This window comes from Dipodomys spectabilis, unplaced genomic scaffold (genome assembly GCF_019054845.1).
Source record: "Dipodomys spectabilis isolate Male_0828 unplaced genomic scaffold, ASM1905484v1 ptg000024l, whole genome shotgun sequence".
Taxonomy (NCBI): Eukaryota; Metazoa; Chordata; class Mammalia; order Rodentia; family Heteromyidae; genus Dipodomys; species Dipodomys spectabilis.
The window spans coordinates 10,063,495-10,076,836 of record NW_024870701.1 but is presented as its reverse complement, the minus strand read 5'-3'; positions in this window follow the sequence as shown (position 1 = coordinate 10,076,836).

Sequence of the window (13,342 nt, the reverse complement as noted above, 5' to 3'; positions counted from 1 at the left end):
TATATAATAGTACAATTGCATCCATGTATAACATGGAGCAAAATCTCTATCTTTTATTTGGTCTCCTCTAATTCATTTATGTAGGAAGGAGGATTTATTGTACACTTAGCAGCTTCATGCTGTGCTTCCTCTTAGGATATGACCTTAACAATACAAGAGAGGAATTGAATTCAGTCCTATAGCTGAAATATTATCTGGGATTTCAGGGAAAATGAAATAATAGACTTTCCTTATTAAAGATGTATTGTTGAATCTCTTTGAAAAGTTGCTGGGATGACTTCAAATGCTGCTTTCTGTATTGGGTAATGGTATCCAAATATTAATGTACTTATGAACTAGTTGTTGAAACATGAAATAGGGATAAAAGTCTAAATATGTTAACACTAAAATTTATGTGGGGGACTTATTTTTCTATTTTCTTCTGCTCCTTCTCATTTTTCTATTAAAGGAAGTTAATTTTTATTCCACTAAAAATCCCATTTATTCCTCAACAAGTACTTGACATTACTGTCAGGCAGACAAATTTTCACAGTCACAAGTTGCCTTGACTATTTGTTTCATAACAGAGTGGCAGTAAAACCTATAGAACCAAGATAATATCACATATATCTAGTGTACTAATAAATTTGGTAGACATAATTTCCAAGCCTAGTGAAAGTAAAAACATTCAGTTTCACTATGTAAGACATGTCTTTCATGGATTTCCCCACAGAATCTACACTCAGAAATGTTTTCACTAAATCATGATCTCTTATATCCTTCTCATGTAATCAATATTCATATAGATCACACTGTGTATAGATCACTTTTTGTTTTTTTATTGTGAAAATACTGTACAAAGGGGTTACAATTACATGGGCAAGATAATGAGTATATTTCCTATCAAGCATTGTAGCCTCCTCCTTTGTTTCCCCTTCCTATCCTTTCCCATCCCCCCTAACTCCTTTACCAAATCCTCCCACCTCCCCCCCACCAAAGTTGTAAAGTTCACTTTTTAACATAACAACTTATACATCTCATTGTTGCATTGGGTCCACCTGTATCCCTATTTAAACAATTTCGTTTTCCTTTCCCCTCCACAAAGTATACCAACATCAAATACAGTGAAAGCAGAGGTTATACCATGGGGGAGAGACATACAAAGCAACAAAGAGATAATCTTATAAATATGTTAGAAACAATCACATGAATGAAAAAACATTAAAATACTTATCTTGGGGTTCATTCCCCTAACATCAACTTATCTGACCTTTTCTCTTGACTCAGACATATATTAGTTATTGCAAATAAGGGAAAACATGAGACCTATGTTTTTTGGGCCTGGCTTACTTCACTTAATATAATCTTTTCCAAGTCTTTCCATTTCCTAACAAATGGGGCAATGTCATTCTTTCTGATGGAGGCATAGAATTCCATTGTGTATATATACCACATTTTCTTGATCCATTCATCTACTGAGGGGCATCTGGGTTGGTTCCATATCTTAGCTATGGTTAATAATGCTGCAATAAACATAGTTGTGCTGGTAGCTTTAGTGTGGTCTTGTTTGTGATCATTTGGGTAAATGCTCCAGAGTGGGATTGCTGGGTCATAGGGGAGCTCTATGTGGAGTCTTTTGAGGTACCTCCATACTGCTTTCCAAAGTGGTTGAACAAGTTTTCACTCCCACCAACAATTCAGTAAGGTTCCCTTCTGTCCACATCCTCTCCAGCATCTGTCAGAATGCACGTTTTTCTCAGCAGCACATGGAACATTTTCTAAAATAGACCACTTTTTAGGTCACAAAGAAAACTTGCCCAAATTCAGAAACATTGAAGTTATGTCCTGCATTCTCTCAGACCACAAGGGAATAAAATAAGAACTCAACACCAAAAGCCACTGAAGAAAGTCCTGTAACACATGGAGGTTGAACAACACACTGCTGAATCACGAGTGGGTCATGGAAGAGATTAGAAAGGAAATTCAAATGTTCATGATATTCAACAAAAATGAACACACAAATTTCTAGCTCCTCTGGGACACAGCAAAGGCAGTACTCAGAGGCAAGTTTATAGCTCTGAGTTTCTACATCAACAAATTGGAGAGATCTGAAACCAACAATTTAATGAGTCATCTGAGCCTCCTTGAAAAAGAGAAGCAAGATAAATCACTTTTCTTTTGTTTGGTTTTTTGGGGAGGGGAGGGAGTGATGGTCACTCTCCCTCAGCTTTTCAACCACAGTGCCACTCCCAGTTTTGTGGTAGTTAATTGGAGATAAGAGTCTCAAGGACTTTCCTGTCCAGGCTGGCTTTGAACTGTGATCCTCAGATCTCAGCCTCCTGCGTAACTAGGATTACAGGAGTGAGCCACCAGTGCATGGTTTATTTTTTTTATTACAGAAGACATAAAAGAGTAAAAGCAGGGGATATGCAGGTGGCTTCGTGGTAGAGTGCTTGTCTTGTATTCATGAGGCGCTAGGTTCAATTCCTTAGCACCACATAAGCAGAAAAAAACAGAAGTGGCACTGTGGCTCAAGTGGTAGAGTGCTAGCTTTGAGCTGAAGAGCTTGAGGGACAGTGCCCAGGCCCAGAGTTCAGGTCCCAAGGACCAACAAAAATAAAATAAAGAGAGAAAAAGCAAAGGAACACACCTCCTCTCTCATAGAGCTTGTCATTTTTGGAAATCAAGCTCTTACTATTACTGTGTGTAATAAAAAAACATAAAGATGTGTGAAAAACAGAGTAAACGATGATGATGGAGAGGATTGATGATGGTGATGGTAAAGTGACAATAATGATAAAAGAATTAATATGAATATTACCTTTAAAGAAATAGCACTTAATATAAAATTATAGAAAGTGATTATCTATTTTCCTGAAGTTGCTTATCTTCTATACCCTTTAATTTATCTTTAAAATCATGGTGAATATCAGATGACTCATAACTGGTTCCAGGAAGTTTCTACAAAATATACTTTAAAAATGTATTTAAATACATTTGCAGACCACACACAGATATGAATATGTATATGCATATATGTATACAGAAAGAGAGGGAAAGCTAGATAATCAAAATGCTTAAAATAATATCAAATAAGTGAGGACTAAATGCAGAAATTGAATTTCCCTTTTAATAACTTCAGTAAGTATACTATGAAGAATTTGCACACAATTGAGAAGTTGCTTTTCAAATACTACAAATTTTATTATAAAGTAAATATTGTTCAGGTTTTGATAAGTTTCTTTAGTGTTTACTCTTTCATTTAACCTAAGTGGTCAAATCTGGAAGAATGAATTCAGAGACATTTCCTTTCAATTACTATATTTGTGCAAGATTTTTTAAACATGTCTTTAGAATACAAGTTTTGACCTTAGGAGATCTAAGATTTACTTTCAACCTGCTGATTTCTTGACTGACTTTACCCTGGTCACATAACCGCCTGCTTGAGTTTCCTCATCTGAAAACTGGAGATAAGAAGCACTTCCTGCTGTTAACATTAGGATCAAAGTGAATAGCACTAAAGCTTTCTTACAGAGAAGAATCAAGCTATGTTAAGACATTTTCACAGGACACAGTAATGTTAAGCTGATCAAGCACACAAAGTAGTTGCCCTGGAGCCCCCAATCCATTCATCCCACAACTCACAACTCTTTCTTAAAACTAGTTTTCTCCCCACCCCCCAAAGGGGTCAAATTGAATCTTCTGTTTTTCTACTTGGAACACACTCATATCCCTTGCCTAAAGTTTTAAATTCAGGGACAGAAAACTAGATTGAAGACAGGAATATCATTAGTAACAAAAGTAGCTACACATTCCTCCTCCTCCAGGACATTCTCTGTTCTGATATTGCTCTGTATCTCACCTCTGTGCCAGGCTCCTTACTTAACCAGACAGTTGAGTAGGAGAGCACTCCATCTATATCAGCATGTTAATAACTGCTTGGCAATCGATGTGGTCAAAGTACAAAGGCACTCTGACTCCTACCTGTAATTTTACCTACCTCGGAGGCTGAGTTGAGGAGAATTCATTATTAGACCTATGTAATTGTAACCCCTCTGAACACCACCTTAACAATAAAAATAAATTTTAAAGGTAACATGTTCATTACCTGATTTATGTAACTATAAACCTTATATATCAGCTTTATAATATCATATATACATGTAAATGTATATATGAATATATGTGTATATATGTATGTATATGCATATAAAGCTCATGAGATTAATTTCAACAAATAAAGCTGGGTATGGTGGTTTGTGCCTGTCATCACAGCTTCAGCAGGAAGTGTAAATATTTGTTAGGTATTGATGGATATACTCAATTTCTAGCCATCATGCCAAGTCTATTGTATGAGTACTACTCATGGTGTTATTCCATATAGTCTCATTTTCTGTTGATGCCTTCCTCGAGCTCCATAAATACACATAGATTTCCTCACTTGTCAATTTCTTTATTCAACTGAAACAATTTAAATATACAGTAAAACTGTGGCTCAAGTCCCACCCCTGTCAAACATGATGCTAGACAGTACACAAGGTCCTGAATTCAAACTATATCATCAGCTGAAAATAAGTAAGGAAGGAATGAATCAAGAAAGGAAAAGAAAGGAAAGGAAAGGAAAGGAAAAGAAAAGAGAAAGGAAAAGAAAAGGAAGCACAATATGTAGAAGTATATCTGATTTAACATCACATTCTTGTTGATTTCATAATTTTCTGAAACAACTCTTAATTATAGCAGACCTTTCTTATATTACAAGTATTTTAACATTAACATTTCTGTTGTAAAATGATATGTGAAACACATAGATAATAGTCTACATATTTCGTATTTTTGTAAGAGAAATTATCAGAAATCCCTAAATATTAAATGAATAAAGCTGTAATAAAAAACTGTGAGATGTCAGGGGGAGGAGGAGGAGGCCTTGGGAGGTGGGAAGGGAAGGGAAGGGATAGTTGGGGAAAAACAAAAGAGGGGGTAAGAATGCCCCATAGAAAATGTACTCATTATCTTGCTTTTGTAACTATAACCCCTCTGTACAGTATTTTTAATTTTTTAATGTTTTATTGTGAAAATACTGTAAGAGGGATTACAGTTGCATGAGCAAGGTAATGAGTACATTTCTTATCAAGCATTGTTGCTTCCTCCTTTGTTTTTCCCTTACCATTCCTTCCCTCCCATCTCCACAAGTACACACCCCTCCCCACCTAAATTGTAAAGTTAGTTTTTCAACATTATGCCTTGTACATCTTATTGTTGTAATGGGTCAACCTATCCCTATTTAAACATTGTGTTTTTCCCTTCCTCTCTCCAAATTATACCAACATCAAATACAGTGACAACAGGAGGTGAACCATGGGGGAGGAACATACAAAAAAAATCACATGGTACATTATGAATATGTTAGAAACCATAGCAAGCAAGAAAAAGAAATATTTGTGTCCTTATCTTGGGGTTCATTTAGCTTAACTTCATCTAATCTGGTTATATGTGCATAGCTTTTGACCTTTTCTACTTGTCTCAGACATACACTAGTTATTACAAATAAACCATGCTTCTTTGGGCCTGGCTTACTTACCTTAATATAATTTTTTCCAGTCTTTCTATTTCCTAACAAATGGGGTGATGCCATTCTTTCTGATGGAGGCATAGAATTCCATTGTATATAGCCTCTTCAGTAAATGGTGCTGGCAAAATTGTTTAATCACTTGTAGAAAAAAAGCTAGATCCTTATCTATCACCCTGCACCAGAATCAACTACAAATGGGTCAAAGACTTTGGAGTTAAAGCAGACACCCTGAAAACATTATAAGATGAAATAGGGGAAACACTAGGTCTCCTTGGAACAGGCCTAAATTTTCTTAAAAGAGTCCCAGAAACACAACAAAAGAAACACAACCAAAGAAAGGTTGGACAAATGAGATTGCATGAAATTGCAGAGCTTCTGCATGGCAAAGGACATAGCTAGCAAGATCAATAGAAAGTCCACGGATTGGGAGAAGATCTTTACTAGCCATACAATGGACAAGGGTCTCATATCTAAAATATACTTGGAACTCAAAAAATTAAATCCCCGAACAACAAATCCTCAAAGAAACAACTGCCCAATAAATGGGCTAAAGACTTAAAGAGAAACTTCTCTGAAGAGGAAATAAGAATGGCCAATAGACATGAATAAATTCTCAACCTCTCTAGCCCTAAAAGAAATACAAATCAAAACAACATTGAGATTCCACATCACCCCTATTAGAATAGCTATAATCAAGAACTCTAATAACAACAGTATCTTTACAATAAAAAATATTTAAAAAGCACACAAAAAAAACAAAAAAAAATTGTGCAAGCATGAGTACAAGGAGAAAATATAAGGAAATAATAAGACAGTAGGCCTTTTATGTAAAATGCTTATTCATAACACATCTAGAGATTCAAACTGATCTTTTTTTTTTTTAATTTAATTTTATTTTATTTGAGAACATACTGTACAGAGGGGTTACAATTACATGGGCAGGATAATGCATACATTTCTTACCAAGCATTGCAGCCTCCTCCTTTGTTTACCCTTCACCTCCCTTCCCAGCCTCCCCCCTCCCCCCCCACCCAATCATACCCCCCCTCCCCCCCCCCACCGACATTGTAAAGCTGGTTTTGACATGACATTTTGTACTTCTCATTTCAAACTGATCTTGAGATGTTGTATTGCAGTTTAAAGCACTTCAATGTTGTTGTGGTGTCCTGAAATAGAAAATACCACTAGGAAAATAATGTTAACTCTTCTGTTGGTTACATGGTTTACTTTTTTGGGAAATTCAATATACAGAGTTAAATTATACAAACAGACTTTTTTATGCATTTGCCAACTGGGAGGCCTGGCACTTTAGCTATGGCCATAGAATTTTTTGCTTTATTTTTCAAATAGAATCTCACCTTCATTCCTGGAGCCTTCATAACCTGCAGCCCTCTTATTTATATATTCCAGGTAGCTAAGCATACCACCAGGTGCCACCAGACCCAGCTTGTTATTCATGGAGATGGGATTTCCAGGAGTTTTTGCCAGAGCTGGCTTTGAACCATCTTCATCCCAATCTTCCTGAAGAGCTAGAATTATAGGCATGAGGGACAATGTTCAGCTCTCAAGGTGTCAATTTTTAAAAAGTCTTTGTCATAGGTATTGTCACATGAGTTATCAAATACCTAACTTCCCTGACGCAAAAATTGTAAGAAGTACCTTATGTTCTTGTAAAAGTATACAGGAAGATGTGTACCTTCAAATCTCTATTAGGATGTTGTAATGTCCCACAGTTAGTAGATTTCACTATAGGTGTATGTGTAACCTTCCATCTGTTCCTCAGTAGTCTCTATTTGGCTCTGTTTTTCACCATTCTTGTGCAATTTTCTGCTTCTAAAGTTCTGTGTTTGTCTAACTATCCATTTTTTCATTGCAACCTATTTGCATTCATTTCAAATGCCATGAAAAACTGCTACATGTCCTTTTGTTGGCTGTAAAAACATTCATCTTGGGGCTCTAAAGTAGTGGAATTACTGTGTTGCAAGGAAGATGGACATTTAACATTATTATTAATTGCCATCATTTTTATCAAAAATGATTCAGTTATTATTCACCTTTGAGGAAAAATATGAGAATTGCTTTGCATACAAATCATTTAGCATGCTTCTAAGTTTTAAAATTTTATACACAATATATACTTGTATCTATTTCATATTTAGTTTATCCAGTGGCATATGATTGAAAAGTGTTTTGATATATTTGTTTAACTACTTGTATATTTTCTTATGTATAATTTCTCCTCAAGCCTTGATCATTTCATAGGACTATTTTGTTCCCCAATGTCCTTAAGGGACATCCCCTGTGTTTCTCCTTATACATTCTGGACACAATCTGATGAGTTCATTAACGTAGAATATTTTCCCTGTCTGTGATTTGTCTTTTTAATTCCATTCTGTAAGTGTACATACTTAAGATACTCAATATGTTACTATAAAACTGCATTTAAAATTGAGATCATTTTTAGTTGAGGTTTTAAATTAGGAAAAGACATTACACAAGAAAATTAAGATTATCTATTTTTGATGATCCTTTGTAAGTCACATTTTAAAATACTCTCTTCTGTATAATGTTGGTACGTAATTGCCAATTCTTCTGAATTTCCAATACTTACATACAATTGCTTTCACATACTTCTCCAACAAATTAGGTTTAGTTTTTCATTGTAAACACTGATTTCTTAAAAGTGTTAAGTCCAAACTTTATAAAAATCAGCATTAAATTTCTCCCAGAGAAATCAATAAAAAATATTTCCTATCATAGATAGGAACAAAGATTTCATTGATGAAAGTAAGTGGGAATTGAATTTATAGATGAAGCCTATGCTTTGTCCATTCGCCAAGATCATTGCTACATTTCAGAAAATAAACACGTCTGCACGTGTTTGTTTTTGGTAAAGCACCCACAACCTACACTTTGCAAATTTTCAATATAAAATGCTATTACCTGTAGTTTTCATTCTGTGTACCAGTTGTCTTCCTCAAGCACAACTCTAAGGTTCTGTTTTTTCACCTACTCTCCAGCTCTTCTGCCTCTACTATCCATTAGACTACTTCCCATTTCTACACATCTAGCTTATTGTTTATAATTTGGAAAATTTAATAGTTTTTCTTCCCCTGTTGGCTTATTTTACACTGTGAGTGTTTTTGAGTGTATGTGTGTGTATTGTACTTTATATGTTTAATTATCTGGTTTTGTGTGTGTGTGTGTGTGTGTGTGTGTTGTTGTTGTTGTTGTTGCTGTTGTTTTTTTGCCATTCCTGGGGCCTGAACTCTGGGCCTGGGCTCTGTCCCTGAGCTTTTGTGCTCAAGACAAGTGCTCTATGAGTTGAGCTATAGCTTCACTTTTGATTTTTTTGGGGTTGTTTTAGCGGAGATTAGATTGTCACAGACTTTCTTGGCAAGGCTGGTTTTGAACAGCAATCTTCAGATCTTGGTCTCCGGTATAGCCAAGTGTGAGCTAGGGGTGCCCCAGGATTTATATGATCTTTTATGTTGTGTACCTTTTTCCACTAGAACCTTTAATATGGATTATTTATAAACCTCTTTATAGATAGCTTCAAGTTCTGTATCACATTTAAGTCTCATTCTGTTGATTGATTTCTTTCTTAATAGTATTTTTCTTCTTTTTTCTTCTGTTCTAATATGCCTGATAGTTTTTTAGTGAAAGTCAAATTGTATTGTTCAATAATGATTGATGTAAGTAATTTTTGTGTTTAGATATGTCTTCTTTTTTCCCCTGCTATTCATTGATGCTGAGATTTAAGCTAATCTAGTCAGGAATTCAACTGCATTTGATGTTGGCTTATTTCCAGGGTTACCTTTGGAGCACTGTAGGCATCCAATTGTAGAATGTTTCTGTTTAGAGTGGTGGCCAGTTTGCCAAGTTTTCTTCCACTATTTTATACATGCCTTCCCCTAGTGCCTTAACAGGTTAATATATTTTGCTCACACTTCATGTTTCAATTAAAGCATTAGGTATTCTGAGATGCCTTTGTGAACTCCCCCAGGTAAAATTTAAGCAGGCTAACAGTGGTTTTAATTGAAAATCAGATATAATTGTTCCTTTCCATGGTTTTATTCTTGCCCAAACTATATACCTCATTTCAATCCACAAAGAAGCTAGAAAAATGGATGATTTAATAATTAATGTATTAATAAAATAGAAATCTGTGGGCAAATGGATGTCTGAGTGGAGGATGACTTCCTTTATGGTCAGTTAACATTATCATGCATATATGTTACAGATGCTGTCACTAAGATTGAGAGATAATTCCTGGTTAAGTAAATTAAATGGATATATATATATATATATATATATATATATATATATATATATAATGGAAAGTAGTAATAACCAGGAATCTTGACTTTTATTACTATTTTTAAGTAGTTGTACAAAGGAGTTGTCATTCAACAAAGCAGTTTATGAATGCAATGCATCTTGATCAATGTCACCCTTTGTTCATATTTGTTAGAGTTAATGCTTCTGTGACTTTTGCTGCTTGTCTGACTAGCTCAAAATAATTTATGCATATCAATTAATTTAATCCTGACAGCAACCATGTAAGTCTAACACAGCAAGCATTTCCTCTTTACAAATTAAGAAACAAAGCCAAAAAGATACAAAATTATTTGCCTGAAGTGATAAAATTCAAACAAAAAAACATTCTGGCTCCTGGGTCTGTATCCTTTCTCACTTTCCCATAAAAATCACAAAACAGGACTTTCTTTGGAGAGATTTAGCAATGAAAAAGTCAAGAAAACATTTCTGTGATAAAGGAAAATTGAAGAACATCATTACATTAATGACTCTTGATGTTTTACCAGTAAGATATGTACAGATAGCACTAAAATATCCAGGAATAATTTTAAAAATAATAATGCTTTATGATGAGTTGAAATCCTGCAATCAAATATTTGCTCAGCACCAAACTTTAAATTCCAATATGTTTTAGTCTGTTCAAATTAGCCCAGTTATCCTAGATATTTAAAAACTAAAATAAGTTTAAAATATTTAATAACTAAAAGTAGTAGATTGGCAGTAAGGGAATGTGGCTCAATAGTAGAGCTCTTACTTAGCTTGAAGAAGGCCTAAAGTACAATACTCAGCATTCAAACAAATAAATATTTTACCATTTTCTATAGATTAAAAGAAAGAAAACATGAGATTAAACTTTGTTGTTCCATGTTGGATTTGAGGCACATATGGGTGTAGCTAGAAAATTGTCCCTTATTTGCAATATCTAGTATATGTGTGAGTCAAGCAGAAAAGGTCAGATAAGGTGATGTTAGGGAAATGAACCCTAAGATATGTATTCAAATGTTTTTTTTTTCTTTCACGCGATTGTTTCTAACACATTTATAAGATGATTTCTTTGTTGCTTTGTATGTCCTCCCCCACAGTATAACCCCTGCTTTCACTGTATGTGATGTATGTATAATTTGTGGAGGGGAAGGGGAAAAACAAATTGTTTAAATAGGGATACAGGTGGACCCATTGCAACAATGAGAAGTACAAGTCGTTATGTTTACAACTTTGGGGATGGGCGGGGAGAAAAGGGTGAAGAGGACAGGAAGGGATGGGAAGGGGAAACAAAGGAGGAAGCTACAATGCTTGATAAGAAATGTACTCATTATCTCGCCCATGTAATTGTAACCCCTCTGTACAGTATTTTCACAATAAAAAAAAAAGAAAATTATTGGCTTCCATGACCGAATTTGTACAGGCTAAAATATCTATTTAGAGAAAATTCAAATCCAAGGTTGGCATAAATGTAGGGAAGTAATTCTTTACATAGTAAATGGGCAAAATCTGGGAACTGTATTATTTGTATTAAATTCATAAATCTATGATATGTCTTCATGTGTTCACTGTGTTCAAAGACCTACTGAGAAGAGGACTGGAACAAAATTTAAAAGGGATATTTTATTAAAATCTCTATGTAAGAAGTACAGATATAGGAAGTATATATATTTCATCAAATTTGTACTCTTCTAGAATATGACTTAAAGCAATAATTGCCTTTAATATATTTTGTGTAGAATATAATTGCCCTCAAATCTCTATTTCTATTTTTAATTCAATGATCAAGATATGGTCTGTTCATATTTTTCAGTGATTATGTGGTTTAGTTCTTCATTTTAAAATGAATTTATAGTCTTCCAGTTTTCTACTCTTCTGTTATAATTATCCTTTGTTTCATTCTTAACATTTTTAATATATCTATGTCTAAAAATTATATTACTGAGCATTCAATAAGTGAAGGTAATATTCAGATATATTTTACTGTTCATTTTTGTTAATGGCGGCTTATTTTATAATAATTTCTCAATTTGTAACTTTGTGATGCAAGTTTGCATTTAGAATGTTGTATCAATGAACTGTGTGTGTGTGTGTGTGTGTGTGTGTGTGTGTGTGATCCATACTGAGACTTGAGTTTATGTGTTCTTTTTAATGAAGGTTAGTGCTAACCAGTTAAATCACATGTCCACTTCTGGCTTATTGCTGATTAACTGTACATAAGAATATCGGATTTTATCTTATTTATAAGATTATTTCTTTGCTGCATTGTATGTCCCTCCCCACAGTATAATCCCTGCTTTCATTGTATTTGATGTTGGTATAATTTGTGGAGGGGAAGGGAAAAAACAAATCATTTAAATAGAGATGCAGGTGGACCCATTGCAACAATGAAATGTACAAGTTGTTATGTAGAAAAATGAACGTTACAACTTTGGCAGGTGGGGAGGGGGCAGAAGGGGGGATGGGAAGGGATAGGAAGGGGAAACAAAGGAAGAGGCAACAGTGCTTGATAAGAAACGTACTCATTATCTTGCCCATGCAATTATAACTCCTCTGTATGGTATTTTCACAATTAAAAAAAAAGAATATTGGATTTTTCCTCCCAGGTTGAATTTGAACTATGATCCTCAGATCTCAGCTTACTGTGTATCTAGGATTATACGTGTGAGCCACCGGGGCTCTGTCAAGTAGAATTATGATTAAGCTTAAGCTCTAAAGAGATTTAAACTTTGCTTCTGCCAATAGCCACAATTCTCTCATAAAATACTGCATAACTTCATAGAATACTACACTTAACTGAGATTAAGACATATTTCAGTTCTTTATAACAGAATGCACCTGGAAAAGTTCCCAAAGGACTTCTTCAAAGTCATAGCATACTTATGACTCTGTTTTCAAATTTATTTTATTTATTTTTGGCTGGTCCTGGGACTTGAACTCTGGACTTGGGTGCCGTTTTTGAGCTCCTTTTTGCTCAAGGCTACTGTTTTACCATTTGAACCACAGTGCTACTCCTGGCTTTTCTGTGATTAATTGGAGATTAGAATTGCCCACACTTTCCTGTCCAGGCTGGCTTCTAACCCAGACCTCAGATCTCAGCCTTGAGCAGCTCGAATTACAAGCTGTGAGCCACCGATGCTTTGAACTGATGATTTATTCTATAAAATTTAACATGTAAATATCCACTTGCAATGGGTTTGAACACAATGCACATGTCACTTCCTGCTGTTTTTCAGTGAGACTATTTTGGGATATCTACCTGAACTTCCATAAACAGAAGTCATAATCTGTTCTTCCACATATTTTAGAGTTATATTCCCAGTGCTGTATATACACACTTACCATGATCTCCATTATCTCTGCAGGCCCTATTTAATGCATGCTTTTTTTAAAGTTTTATTTTATTGTAAAGATGCTGTACAGAGGTTTAGAGTTACCTGAGTAGAATAATGAGTACATTTCTTGTAGAACATTGTTACCCCCATCCTTTGT